Consider the following 15347-nt stretch of genomic DNA (forward strand, 5'->3'; position numbering starts at 1 on the left):
GGCTAGCCCCATGTAGAAGAGTGAAACAGGATCTTCATCTCCCATTTTATACAATAATCAACTCAAGATGGATCAAAGACTTAAATCAAATACCTGAAATCATAAAGATTCTAGAAGATAACATGGAAAAACCCTTCTAGACATTGGCAGAGTCTTCATGATCAAAAACCCAAAAGCAAATGCAACAAACACAATGATAAATAGACAAGACTTAATTAAACTAAAAAGTTTCTGCACAGCAAAAGAAATAATTAGCAGATTAAACAGACAACCCACAGAGTGATAGAAAATCTTGGCAATCTATACATCTGACAAAGGACTCACAAAGAACTCAAACAAATCAGGAAGAAAAAAACAAACAATCCCATTCAAAAGGGGGCTAAGGACATTAGTAGACAATTCCCAAAAGAAAATAAGCAAATGGACAACAAACAAATGAAAAAATGCTCAATATCACTAATGATTAGGGAAATGCAAATCGAAACCACAATGTTATGCCACCTTACTCCTGCAAGAATGGCTGTAATCAAAAAATCAAAATAATAGATGTTGGTGTGGATATGGTGAACAGGGAACACTTGTACACTGTTGGTGGGATTGTAAACTAGTACAACCACTTTGGAAAACAGTGAGGAGATTCCTTAAAGAACTAAAAGAAATCTACCATTTGGTTCAGCAATCCCACTACTGGGTATCTACCCAGAGGACAAGAAGTCATTATACGAAAGTGATACTTGCACAAGCATGTTTATAGCAGCACAATTCACAACTGCAAAAATATGGAGCCAGCCCAAATGCCCATCAATCATTGACTAGATAAAGAAAATGTATATTTTCATTTTATACACACACACACACACACACACACACACACACACACACACACACACACTATGGAACACTACTCAGCCATAAAAAGGATCTAAATAATGGCATTGGTAGCAAACTGGGTGGAATTGGAGAACATTATTCTAAGTGAAATAACTCAGGAATGAGAAACCAAATATATTTTCCCACAAGTGGGAGCTGAGCTATGAGGATGCAAAGGCAAAATAATGATACAATGGACTTTGCGGACTAAGTGACAACGGAGGGAGGGGTATCAGGGATAAAATACTACACATTGGGTACAGCGTACATTTCTTGAGTGGTGGGTGCACAACAATCTTGGAAATCACCATAAAGAACTTATTCATGTAACCAAACACCACCTGTTCCCCCAAAACCTATTAAATTAGAAAAAGTAAAATAAATACAAATCTGTTATCCACACACTTTTATACATTTTTCTGTTTAATCCTCTCTCACATCTGGAGACCTAGCATTTAAGGGAATTGTAGCCACTACCACCTTGTTTTCAAGGCCGTAATGAATTTGGAAATGTGGTATTTGCTTATGAGCTTCTATCACTTTGTGAACACATGGCTCTATGAACAGCCAAAAGTACTTTGGGAAAAACTCCATAGAGTCAGAGTCAGTAGATCTTTGTTTTGTTTTTTTGTTTTTTTTCTTCTCCTTCTCCTTCTCCTTCTTCTTTTTATTATTCTTTAAGTTCTGGGATATATGTGCAGAAATGCAGGTTTGTTACATAGGTATACACATGCCATGGTGGTTTGCTGCACTCATCAACCCATCATGTACATTTGGTATTTCTACTAATGCTATCCCTCCCCTAGCGCCCCTCCCTGCAACAGGCCCTGGTGTGTGATGTTCCCCTCCCTGTGTCCATGCGTTCTCATTGTTCACCTCCCACTTAAGAGTGAGAACATACGGTGTTTGGTTTTCTGTTCTTGGGTTAGTTTGCTGAGAATGATAGTTTACAGCTTCATCTATGTCCCTGCAAAGGATATGAACTCATCCTTTTTACGGCTGCATAGTATTCCATGGTGTATATGTGCCACATTTTCTTTATCTAGTCTAACATTGATGGGCATTTGGGTTGGTTCCAAGTTTTTGCTGTTGTGAACAGTGCTGCAATAAACATATGTGTGCATGTGTCTTTATAGTAAAATGATTTATAATCCTTTGGTAGATACCCATTAATGGGATTGCTGGCTCAAATGGTATTTCTGGTTCTAGATGTTTGCTGGCCACAGAAATGTCTTGTTTTGAGAAGTGTCTGTTCATATCCTTCACCCACTTTTTGATGGAGTTGTTTGTTTTTTTCCTGTACATTTGTTTAAGTTACTTGTAGATTCTGGATTTTAGCCATTTGTCAGATGGATAGATTGCAAAAATTTTCTCCCATTCTGTAGGTTGCCTTTTCACTCTGATGATAGTTTATTTTGCTGTGCAGAGCTCTTTAGTTTAATTAGATCCCGTTAGTCCATTTTGGCTTTTGTTGCTGTTGCTTTTGTTGTTTTAGTCATGAAACTTTGCCCATGCCTATGTCCTGAATGGTATTGCCTAGGTTTTCTTCTAGGGCTTTCATGGTTTTAGGTCTTACATTTAAATGTTTAATTCATCTTGAGTTAATTTTTGTATAAGGTGTAAGGAAGGAGTCCAGTTTCAGTTTTCTGCATACGGCTAGTCAGTTTTTTTCAGCAACATTTATTAAATAGGGAATCCTTTCCCATTGCTTGTTTTTGTCAGGTTTGTCAAAGATCTGATAGTTGTAGATGTGTGGCGTTATTTCTGAGGCCTCCGTTCTGTTCCATTGGTCTATATAGCTGTTTTGGTACCAGTACCATGCTGTTTTGGTTACTGTAGCCTTGTAGTATAGTTTGAAGTCAGGTAGCGTGATGCCTCCAGCTTTGTTCTTTTTGCTTAGGATTGTCTTGGCTATATGGTATTTTTTGGTTCCATATAAAATGTAAGGTAGTTTTTTCTAATTCTGTGAAGAAAGCCAAAGGTAGCTTAATGGGGATAGCATTGAATCTATAAGTTACTTTGGGGAGTATGGCCGTTTTCATGATATTGATTCTTCCTATCCATGAGCATGGAATGTTATTCGATTTGTTTGCATTCCCTCTTATTTCCTTGAGCAGTGGTTTGTAGTTCTCCTTGAAGAGGTCCGTCATATCCCTTGTAAGTTGTATTCCTCGGTATTTTATTCTCTTTGTAGCAATTGTGAATGGGAGTTCACTCATGATTTGGCTGTTTGTTTGTCTATTATTGGTGTGTAGGAATGCTTGTGATTTTTGCACATTGATTTTGTTTCTTGAGACTTTGCTGAAGTTGCTTATCAGTTTAAGGAGATTTTGGGCTGAGATGATGGGCTTTTCTAAATATACAATCATGGCATCTGCAAACAGAGACAATTTGACTTCCTCTCTTCTTATTTGAATACATTTTATTTCTTTCTCTTGCTCTGGCCAGAACTTCCAGTACTATGTTGAATAGGAGTGGTGAGAGAGGGCATTCTTGTCTTGTGCTGGTTTTTAAAGGGAATGCTTCCAGCTTTTGCCCATTCAGTATGAAATTGGATTGGCTGTGGGTTTGTCTTTCTTCAATACCATCTGGCAAGTACTCTGTGCTTACTCTTTGCCCCACCTTCTAAATGTATACATAAGCAGGTGGAAAGAGTAGGGGACACATGATTGAGTGTCAGAGTTCTAGTATCAGAGCACTATGGCAGGCCTGGAGCAACATCTGGAGTGTCCAAAGGTAACCCTATCAATCTCTAGGGGTCACAGGACATCAATTTCCTCTGCTTCCCTCTGTGTGTGTGTCTCTGCAAGCCAGCCCAATTCTATATTCCATTTCCACCAAGTACTGTATTCTAAATTCAGCTTATCCAGAGAGATGATATGCTTGGTTCCATCTGGGTCAGTGGTCTCCTGTGTTGTAGGCAGAATAATGGCCCTCAAAGATGCCTACTCCTAATCCCTGGAATCTAGGATTATGTTGCTTTACATGGCAAAAAACCGATTTTGTTGATGTGACTCAGTTAAAGGTCTTGAGGTTGGAAGATTAGCTTGGATTATCCAGGTGGACCTAATGTAATCTTATGGCTTCTTAAAATTGGAGAGCTTTTCCAGGCTGTGATCAAAGAGGGAGATGTTTCTACCCACAAACCTTAGCTGGTCACGTCTGCAACAGGGGTGTGTTAATTTTCTATTGCTGATGTAACAAATTACCACAAGTGCTCTTGGAAAGTTAGTGGAAGGCAAGGACTGGCATCTCTAATATAATTATACAGGTAATGATGAATAGTGCAGAGATGTGACTCCAAAGCCTGGAGAAGGACAGACCACCATCTCTGCAAGAGATCCAACTGTATCCTTTAACCCAAGAGGTCCATAATTTACATGGACCCAAGAAAGAATACTGTAACTGGCAGAAAGTATCTTCAGTTCAAATCCTTCATTTTTGGGGTTAAATAACTTGGCAAAATGGCGAGATTAATATTATTTTAAATATTGCTAGAAAAAATGTAACATTTAATGTATGTGCATAAATAGCAAACTTTAAAGCATGTTTGGACATGAGGTGCCAAACGAAGAGTGGGAGAGGGACTTTAGTAGCAATAAATAGAACTTGAGAATGGAATAAATAAATATTCTATAGAATATTACATTAAATAGAATAAATTTTAAGTTCCTAGAGCAATTTTTGAAAATCTCACATTCGAAGCCATTAATTCCTACTCAATTAGTGTTTCATTTTCATTTTGGTACTGAAGCCCAAGATGTTGAAGGAACTGAAATGCTTGCTGGTCTTGCAGTGGCTGTGGAGCCTGGAATCCTGCCAAGAAGAGCATCTGTGAGAGATCAAAGTGTTTGTTTACATTCCTCCTGTGAAGGAAGTTGAGAAATAATCTAAGAAACCCAATCCAAAAGCAAAGATGTTCCATCCAGCCTTCTCTCTTAAAGCCAAGCTACAAATCATCTGAATGTTCCAAAAGTGTTTTGATGATGTATTGATGTATTTTAAATTATCTGATAATGTGCTTGGCAAATGCTTAAAAGTATATTTACTGAGATGATGTAGAAATGCCAAGCATTTATTAAAACAATACAGAGTAATACAAATGCTATGGTTGTCACAATATAAAAATTTCTGAAAACTAAAGAGTTCTTTAATGGTGAAGATTTTTTTCATTTTTGAAGTTAAAAGTATAAATTTTTGTAAAATACAAATGATTACTATCTATATCTAACATTTACAGAGTGCTGATTTTGCTCGCTTTTGCACATACATTGCCTCATTTTGTGCAATGTTTAGCATTAACTTGTGAGGTAGATACCATGCCACGAGCATTGTATAGATGAAGACATTGAGGTTTAGAGAGATTGCATCAATTTCCCAATGTAACACAGCTAGTGGTGGGGCCAGGATTCCAGGAAGCCTAACTCTAGAGTTTAATAACCTGAAGAAGAATAATAGCTAATATTCTTGTCACTCTCAGCATATGCCAATTGCTGTTCTATATGCTTCACATTTATCCACTAACGTAAACCTCAGAATAACTCTACGAGGCAGATTCTATTATTATTATCGTTTTATAGACATATATTTTGTACGTCTATGTCAGCCTTAAAGCCACTTTTGAGTTTTTTGGCATATTTTTTGAGAACATGTCAACTTTATTTCCATTTAAATTGCTTGAGACACAGCATGATTGTTGATACAGTCTCTGGAAATTTTATTCCCAGCTGTGTATCTCTCTGGAGTCTTTGACTTACTCCCATGTGGGCGGGAGGTGCTTTGCATCTGGCCACACCTGCCATCCTGGAGCCTCCTCACCCTCATCCTGGGGAATCCCTTCCCTCTCCCCAGGGTGATAGCATCAGCTTGTCAGATACCACATCTTTCTGAATTAATTATCAGTTTGGGGGGATTTCATTAGTAATCTTCTGAAGAAAAGGTACACTGACGGGTAAATTTATTGCGATCTTTTATGCTTCTATTGGATTTCTACTCTGCTGTGATGATTTTTAGTTCTCAAGAGATTTTTTATGGTATCATATTCTTCTTTCATGCATATAGTATCTTTTCTCTTTGCAAATAATAACAGCTTTTAAAAACATTTTGTATTTTTTCACTTTATGGATTATTTCTTCTAACTTCTTTTTTCTTTGCTTTGTTTCTATCTTTCTGATTACAAAGCTAGAATCACTCCACATTTCTGATGATTTTGGTTGTCTTCTGTTGTAGGGTGGGGCACTAATGAGCTATCGGGAAGCTGTAAATTCATGGGTGGCGTCTGTGTCATGTGAGATTCGCTATAGAACTCTCTGGTGGGATTAATTGCTGGGGAATATAATATAATATTACTGATAGGAATACCTATCAGTAATGATAGGTATTTTCTCTTGGGCTGGTCAGATTTTTCAAAGGATGATTTTGGAAGTTTCTGTGTAGAAGACACATGCCCAGCTGCCAACACTCTGGGGCCCAAGAGGGCAATTGAAAATCCAATTATAATCCACTTGGGAGAAAAAGGCAAAATCCAGGACTACCTAGGTAATTCAAAAGCTTGTTCGCATTAATCTAGCAAGACTATAGCCAAAAATCTATTGGAACTTATAATAATCTCATGTTTAACAGCTCTAAAACTCTTATATATTAAGGTCTGTGAGAATTTTCTTACATCCAGCCTTATGTATCTGCCATTGATAATCTTAGCTTCCTAAATGATCCATTAAGAAAAACATTTCTATGACTCTATGAGGAATTTCTTCCCAAGGCTTTTGACATGGCTGAGATAGTTTATATTATTTTGACCTTTATTTGGTCAGAAGGTTTTTTTAAATTTTTTAAAAATTGTATTTATTTTTTATTATACTTTAAGTTTTAGCGTACATGTGCACAACATGCAGGTTTGTTACATATGTATACATGTGCCATGTTGGTGTGCTGCACCCATTAACTCGTCATTTACATTAGGTATATCTCCTAATTCTATCCATCTCCCTCCCCCCACCGCATGACAGGCCCCGATGTGTGATGTTCCCCACCCTGTGTCCAAGTGTTCTCATTGTTCAGTTCCCACCTGTGAGTGAGAACATGCAGTGTTTGGTTTTCTGTCCTTGTGATAGTTTGCTCAGAATGATGGTTTTCAGCTTCACCCATGTCCCTACAAAAGACATGAGCTTATCCTTTTTTATGGCTGCATAGTATTCCATGGTGTATATGTGCCACATTTTCTTAATCCAGTCTGTCATTGATGGACATTTGGGTTGGTTCCAAGTCTTCGTTATTGTGAGTAGTGCTGCAATAAACATACATGTGCATGTGTCTTTATAGCAGTATGATTTATTTGGGTATATGCCCAGTAATGGGATGGCTGGGTCAAATGGTATTTCTAGTTCTAGATCCTCAAGGAATCATTACACTGTCTTCCACAATGGTTGAACTAATTTACAGTCCCACCAACAGTGTAAAAGTGTTCTGATTTCTCCACATCCTCTCCAGCACCTGTTGTTTCCTGACTTTTTAATGACTGCCACTCCAACTGACGTGAGATGGTATCTCATTGTGGTTTTGATTTGCATTTCTCTGATGGCCAGTGATGATAAACATTTTTTCATGTGTCTTTTGGCTGCATAAATGTCTTATTTTGAGAAGTGTCTATTCATATCCTTCACCCACTTTTTGATGGGGTTGTTTGATTTTTTTCCTGTAAAGTTGTTTAAGTTCCTCGTAGATTCTGGATTTTAGCCCTTTGTCAGATGGATAGATTGCAATTTTTTTCTCCCGTTCTGTAGGTTGCCTTTTCACTCTGATGATAGTTTCTTTTGCTGTGCAGAAGCTGTTTAGTTTAATTAGATCCCATTAGATCATTTTGGCTTTTGTTGCCATTGCTTTTGGTGTTTTAGTCACAAAGTCTTTGCCCTAGATGCTTATGTTCTGAACGGTATTGCCTAGGCTTTCTTCTAGGGCTTTCATGGTTTTAGGACTTACATTTAAGTGTTTAATTCATCTTGAGTTAATTTTTGTATAAGGTGTAAGGAAGGGGTCCAGTTTCAGTTTTCTGCATATGGCTAGCCAGTTTTTTCAGCAGTATTTATTAAATAGGGAATCCTTTCCCATTGCTTGTTTTTGTCAGGTTTGTCAAAGATCAGATGGTTGTAGATGAGTGGCATTATTTCTGAGGCCTCCATTCTGTTCCATTGGTCTATATATCTGTTTTGGTACCAGTACCATGCTGTTTTGGTTACTGTAGCCTTGTAGTATAGTTTGAAGTCAGGTAGCGTGATGCCTCCAGCTTTGTTCTTTTTGCTTAGGATTGTCATGGCAATGCAGGCTCTTTTTTTGTTCCATATGAACTTTAAAATAGTTTTTTCCAATTCTGTGAAGAAAGTCATTGGTAGCTTGATGGGGATGACATTGAATCTATAAATTACCTTGGGCAATATGGCCATTTTCACGATGTTGATTCTTCCTACCCATGAGCATGGAATGTTCTTCCATTTGCTTGTATCCTCTTTTATTTCATTGAGCAGTGGTTTGTAGTTCTCCTTGAAGAGGTCCTTCACATCTCTTGTAAGTTGGATTCCTAGGTATTTTATTCTCTTTGAAGCAATTGTGAATGGGAGTTCACTCATGATTTGGCTCTCTGTTTGTCTGTTATTGGTGTGTAAGAATGCTTGTGATTTTTGCACATTGATTTTGTATCCTGAGACTTTGCTGAAGTTGCTTATCAGCTTAAGGAGATTTTGGGCTGAGATGATGGGGTTTTCTAAATATACAATCATGTCATCTGCAAACAGGGACAATTTGACTTCCTCTTTTCCTAATTGAATACCCTTATTTCTTTCACCTACCTGATTGCCCTGGCCAGAACTTCCAACACTATGTTGAATAGGAGTGGTGAGAGAGGGCAGAGAGGGCATCCCTGTCTTCTGCCAGTTTTCAAAGGGAATGCTTCCAGTTTTTGCCCATTCAGTGTGATATTGGCTATGGGTTTGTCATACATAGCCCTTATTATTTTGAGATAAGTCTGATCAACACCTAGTTTATTGAGAGTTTTTAGCATGAAGCATTGTTGCATTTTGTTGAAGGCCTTTTCTGCATCTATTGAGATAATTATGTGGTTTTTGTCTTTGGTTCTGTTTATATGATGGATTACGTTTATTGATTTGTGTATGTTGAACCAGCCTTGCATCCCAGGGATGAAGCCCACTTGATCATGGTGGGTAAGCTTTTTGATGTACTGCTGGATTCGGTTTGCCAGTATTTTATTGAGGATTTTTGCATGGATGTTCATCAGGGATATTGGTCAAAAATTCTCTTTTTTTGTTGCTTCTCTTCCAGGCTTTGGTATCAGGATGATGCTGGCCTCATAAAATGAGTTCGGGAGGATTCCCTCTTTTTCTATTGATTGGAATAGTTTCAGAAGGAATGGTACCAGCTCCTACTTGTAACCAGTAGAATTCAGCTGTGAATCCATCTGGCCCTGGACTTTTTTTGGTTGGTAGGCTTTAATTATTGCCTCAATTTCAGAGCCTGTTATTTGTCTCTTCAGGGATCAACTTCTTCCTGGTTTAGTCTTGGGAGGGTGTATATGTCCAGGAATTTATCCATTTCTCCTAGATTTTCTAGCTTATTTGTGTAGAGGTGTTTATAGTATTCTCTGAGGGTAGTTTGTGTCTTTGGGGATTGGTGGTGATATCCCCTATATCATTTTTTATTGCATCTACTTGATTCTTCTCTCTTTTCTTCTTTATTAGTCTTGCTAGTGGTCTAAGAATTTTGTTGATGTTTTCAAAAAACCAGCTCCTGGATTCATTGATTTTTTGAAGGGTTTTTTGTGCCTCTATCTCCTTCAGTTCTGCTCTGATCTTAGTTATTTCTTGCCTTCTGCTAGCTTTTGAATGTGTTTTCTCTTGCTTCTCTAGTTATTTTAATTGTGATGTTAGGTTATCAATTTTGGATCTTTCCTGCTTTCTCTTGTGGGCATTTAGTGCTATAAATTTCCCTCTACACACTGCTTTAAATGTGTCCCAGAGATTCTGGTATGTTGTGTCTTTGTTCTCATTGGTTTCAAAGAATATCTTTATTTCTGCCTTCATTTCATTGTGTACCCAGTAGTCATTCAGGAGCAGGTTGTTCAGTTTCCATGTAGTTGAGCAGTTTTGAGTGAGTTTCTTAATCCTGAGTTCTAGTTTGGTTGCACTGTGGTCTGAGAGACAGTTTGTTATAATTTCTGTTCTTTTTACATTTGCTGAGGAGTGCTTTTCTTCCAACACTGTGGTCAATTTTGGCATAAGTGCGATGTGGTGCTGAGAAGAATGTATATTCTGTTGATTTGAGGTGGAGAGTTCTGTAGATATCTATTAGGTCTTCTTGGTGCGAGCTAAGTTCAATTCCTGGATATCCTTGTTAAGTTTCTGTCTTGTTGATCTGTCTAATACTGACAGTGGGGTGTTAATGTCTCCCATTGTTATTGTGTGGGAGTCTAAGTCTGTTTGTAGGTCTTTAAGGGCTTTCTTTATGAATCTGGGTGCTCCTGTATTGGGTACATATATATTTAGGGTAGTTAGCTCTTCTTGTTGAATTGATCCCTTTACCATTATATAATGGCCTTCTTTGTCTCTTTTGATCTTTGTTGGTTTAAAGTCTGTTTTATCAGAGACTAGGATTGCAACCCCTGCCTTTTTTTGTTTTCCATTTGCTTGGTAGATCTTCCTCCATCCCTTTATTTTGAGCCTATGTGTGTCTCTGCATTTGAGATGGGTGTCCTGAATACAGCACACAGATGAGTCTTGACCCTTTATCCAATTTGCCAGTCTGTGTCTTTTAATTGGAGCATTTAGCCCAGTTACATTTAACGTTAATATTGTTATGTGTGAATTTGATCCTGTTATTATGATGTTAGCTGGTTATTTTGCTCATTAGTTGATGCGGTTTCTTCCTAGCATCAGTAGTCTTTACAATTTGGCATTTTTTAAAATATTTTTTTATTATACTTTAAGTTCTAGGGTACATGTGCACAATGTGCAGGTTTGTTACATATGTATACATGTGCCATATTGGTGTGCTGCACCCATAACTCATCATTTACATTATGTATATCTCCTAATGCTGTCCTTCCCCCCTCCCCGCCACCCCACAACAGGCCTGGGTGTGTGATGTTCCCCTTCCTATGTCCAAGTGTTCTTATTGTTCAATTCCCACAATTTGGCATGTTTTTGCATTGGCTGGTACCAGTTTTTCCTTCCCATATTTAGTGCTTCCTTCAGGAGCTCTTGTAAGGCAGGCCTGGCAGTGAGAAAATCTCTCAGCATTTGTTTGTCTGTAAAGGATTCTATTTCTCCTTCACTTATGAAGCTTAGTTTGGCTGGATATGAAATTCTGGGTTGAAAATTCTTTTCTTTAAGAATGTTGAATATTGGCCCCCACTCTCTTCTAGCTTGTAGAATTTCTGCCGAGAGATCAGCTGTTAGTCTGATGGGCTTTCCTTTGTGGGTAATCCGACTTTACTCTCTGGCTGCCCTTAACGTTTTTTCCTTCATTTCAACTTTGGTGAATCTGACAATTATGTGTCTTGGAGTTGCTCTTCTCGAGGAGTATCTTTGTGGTGTTCTCTGTATTTCCTGAATTTGAATGTTGGCCTGCCTTGCTAGTTTGGGGAAGTTCTCCTGGATAATATCCTGCAGAGTGTTTTCCAACTTGGTTCCATTGTCCCTGTCACTTTCAGGTACCCCAATCAGATGTAAATTTGGTCTTTTCACATAGTCCCATATTTCTTGGAGGCTTTGTTCATTTCTTTTTACTCTTTTTTCATTAAACTTCTCTTCTCACTTCATTTCATTCATTTGATCTTCCATCACTGATACCCTTTCTTCCAGTTGATCAAATTGGCTACTGAAGCTTGTGCACGCATCATGTAGTTCTCATGCCATGGGTTTCAGCTCCATCAGGTCATTTAAGGCCTTCTCTATAGTCTTTATTCTAGTTAGCCATTCGTCTAATCTTTTTTCAAGGTTTTTAGCTTCTTTGGGATGGGTTCAAACATCCTCCTTTAGCTTGGGGAAATTTGTTGTTACAGATCATCTGAAACCTTCTTCTCTCAACTTGTCAAAGTCATTCTCCATCCAGCTTTGTTCCATTGCGGGTGAGGAGCTCTGTTCCTTTGGAGGAGAAGAGGCGCTCTGATTTTTAGAATTTTCAGCTTTTCTGCTCTGGTTTCTCCCCATCTTTGTGGTTTTATCTACCTTTGGCCTTTTGTCATGGTGACATACAGATGGGGTTTTGGTGTGGATGTCCTTTCTGTTTGTTAGTTTTCCTTCTAACAGTCGGGACCCTCAGCTGCAGGTCTGTTGGAGTTTGCTGGAGGTCCACTCCAGACCCTGTTTGCTTGGGTATCACCAGTGGAGGCTGCAGAACAGTGAATATTGCAGAACAGGAAAGTTGCTGCCTGATTCTTCCTCTGGAAGCTTCATCTCAGAGGGGCACATGGCCATATGAGGTGTCAGTCGGCCCCTACTGGGAGGTGTCTCCTGGATAGGCTACTCAGGGGTCAGGCACCCACTTGAGGAGGCAGTCTCTCTGTTCTCAGATCTCAAACTCCGTGCTGGGAGAACCACTACTCTCTTCAAAGCTATCAGACAGGGACATTTAAGTCTGCAGAAGTTTCTGCTGCCTTTTGTTCAGCTATGCCCAGCCCCCAGAGGTGGAGTCTACAGAGTCAGGCAGGGCTCCTTGAGCTGCGTTGGGCTCCACCCAGTTCAAGCTCCCTGGCCACTTTGTTTACCTACTCAAGCCTCAGCAATGGCAGGTGCCCCTCCCCCAGCCTCGCTGCTGCCTTGCAGTTCGATCTCAGACTGTTGTGCTAGCAATGAGTGAGGCTCCATTGGCACGGGACCCTCCAAGCCATGTGCGGGATATAATCTCCTGGTGTGCCATTTGCTAAGACCATTGGAAAAGCACAGTATTAGGGTAGGAGTGTCCTGATTTTCCAGGTACCATCTGTCACAGCTTCCCTTGGCTAGGAAAGGGAATTCCCCAACCCCTTGTGCTTCCCTGGTGAGGCGATGCCCCACCCTGCTCCATGGGCTGCACCCACTGTCTGACAAGCCCCAGTGAGATGAACCCAGTACCTCAGTTGGAAATGCAGAAATCACCCATTTTCTGCATCACTCACGCTGGGAGCTGTAGACTGGAGCTGTTCCTATTTGGCCATCTTGGAACCTCCTCCAGAAGTTTTTTAAAGTAATTAAAATCTCAATTATAGTACCTTTAAATTATTTCACAATTACATATACATGTTGGCAGCTCGAACCTTTCATTACAATTTTTTATAAGGTAAAAAAGTAATAAAATCATAAATCTCATCATAACTGACAATCTTGATTTCAGGTTTCTATAAATTGTTAAAGAATGTCATTGGCATTCTTGAAGAAATTATTAAATAAATTTGATTTTCCTGCCTCATTCAAGACTTTCAAGAATAGTATGTAAAGAAATTATATAATGTTAGTTTGAAACAGTTATGGTTCAAAAATTAACTTCAGTTCTTCAACTCTTTTCAGATCCAGGTTTCTGAGGTGAACAGCCTGTTTTGTACATTTCTATATCTTTCTCTATGCTCATATCGACCTATATACCAATAAATAAGAATTTTAATTTGTTTCATTTTGTCTTTCACAAAATTGGATCATATAATACACATTATTCTTTACCTTGCTGTTTATACTTTCTAATGTATCATATTAATTTCTCTAGGTTTTAAGATATAATTTGTTTTTGCTTTTGTTTTTGACATGAGGACTTGCTTTGTTGCCTAAGCTGGAGTGCAGTGGTGCCATCATGGCTCACTGCAACCTGTGCCTTCTGGGCGCCAGCAATCCTCCCACTTCAGCCTCCCAAGTAGCTGGGACAACAGTCAGGTGCCACTCTGCCTGGCTAATTTTTGTGTTTTTTTGTAGAGACAGGTTTTTGCCATGTTGCCCAGGCTGGTCTTGAACTCCCTAGCTCAAGGGATCCACCTGCCTTGGCTTTCCAAAGTGTTGGGATAATGGGCATGAGCCACCACGCCCGGCCCCCTGTTTTTTTTTTTTAATAAGATCCACTTACCATTCAAAATAGGGAGTTATCATTCCTTATTCTGTCAATCAAACAGATAGTTTAAAAATTTTTGTTTCTTCTACAAGTAAGGCTGCAGTAAGTAGCCTTGTTTCTGTATCCTTTCACATAGATACTTATAATTATGGAGTTGATTTCCAAGGGTGATATTGCTTGGGACATGCATTTTGTAAATTTTAATAAATATCAGAAATTTCTTGTCAGAAACCTAGGACAGTGCACATTTCTACCAACAGTGTAAGCTAATAGGTAAGCAGTAATATCTCATTTTGCTTTATTTTGTATTTTTTGACCACTACCAAGGCTCAATGGCATTTAATATGCTTTTTGGCCATTGTAATTTCTCCTCCTATGAATTTCCATCATTGTTCATTTTCTCTTTGAGTCATCTATTTTTAAATAGGAAAGCATTAGGATTTGGCTGGGCATGGTGGCTCACACTTGTAATCCCAGCACTTTGGGAGGCTGAGACGGGGAGATCATGAGGTCAGGAGATCGAGAGCATCCTGGCCAATATGGTGAAACCCCATCTCTACTAAAAATACAAAAAAATTAGCTGGGTGTGGTGGTGCATGCCTGTAATCCCAGCTACTCAGGAGGCTGAGGCAGGAGAATCGCTTGAACCTGGGAGGTGGAGGTTGCAGTGAGCCGAGATTGTGCCATTGCACTCCAGCCTGGTGACAGAGTGAGACTCCATCTCAAAACAAAGAAACAAACAAAAACACTAGGATTTTAGAAAGATCATTTTTTTGGTCAATCATATATGTAAAAATATTTTTTCCTTATCTATATTTTTAGTTTATGTGTTTATACCAAAATTTGAAAATTTTCTCCAAGCTCAGAATTTCATTTTAAATACTTTCATGATATTATTGAAGTCAATCCCCTACTTTATTTATTTTTATTTTTATTTTTTTGAGATGGAGTCTCACTCTCTCATCGAGGCTGGAGTGCAGTGGAATGATCTCAGCTCACTGCAACCTCCGCCTCCCAAGTTGGAGCGATTCTCCTGCCTCAGCCTCCCTAGTAGCTGGGACCACAGGTGTGTGCCACCATACCCAGCTAATTTTTGTATTTTTAGTAGAGACGGGGTTTCACCATGTTGGCCAGGCTGGTCTCTAACTCCCAATATCAGGTGATACACCTGCCTCAGCCTCCCAAAGTGCTGGGATTACAGGGGTGAGCCACTGTGTATTTGTTTTTATATATCATGAAAAGTCAAAGAATCAAAGCAATATATTCTCACAACCATGCACATTTTCTCCCTGTCCTCTTCAGCCCTGTGTCTGTCACTCCCATAATCCTGTTTCAGCAACTATGAAGGCACTTCTGTGGAATACTTGATTACAGACCTATATATATATACACATTCA

This window comes from Gorilla gorilla, chromosome 3 (genome assembly GCF_029281585.2).
Source record: "Gorilla gorilla gorilla isolate KB3781 chromosome 3, NHGRI_mGorGor1-v2.1_pri, whole genome shotgun sequence".
NCBI classification, from domain to species: domain Eukaryota; kingdom Metazoa; phylum Chordata; class Mammalia; order Primates; family Hominidae; genus Gorilla; species Gorilla gorilla.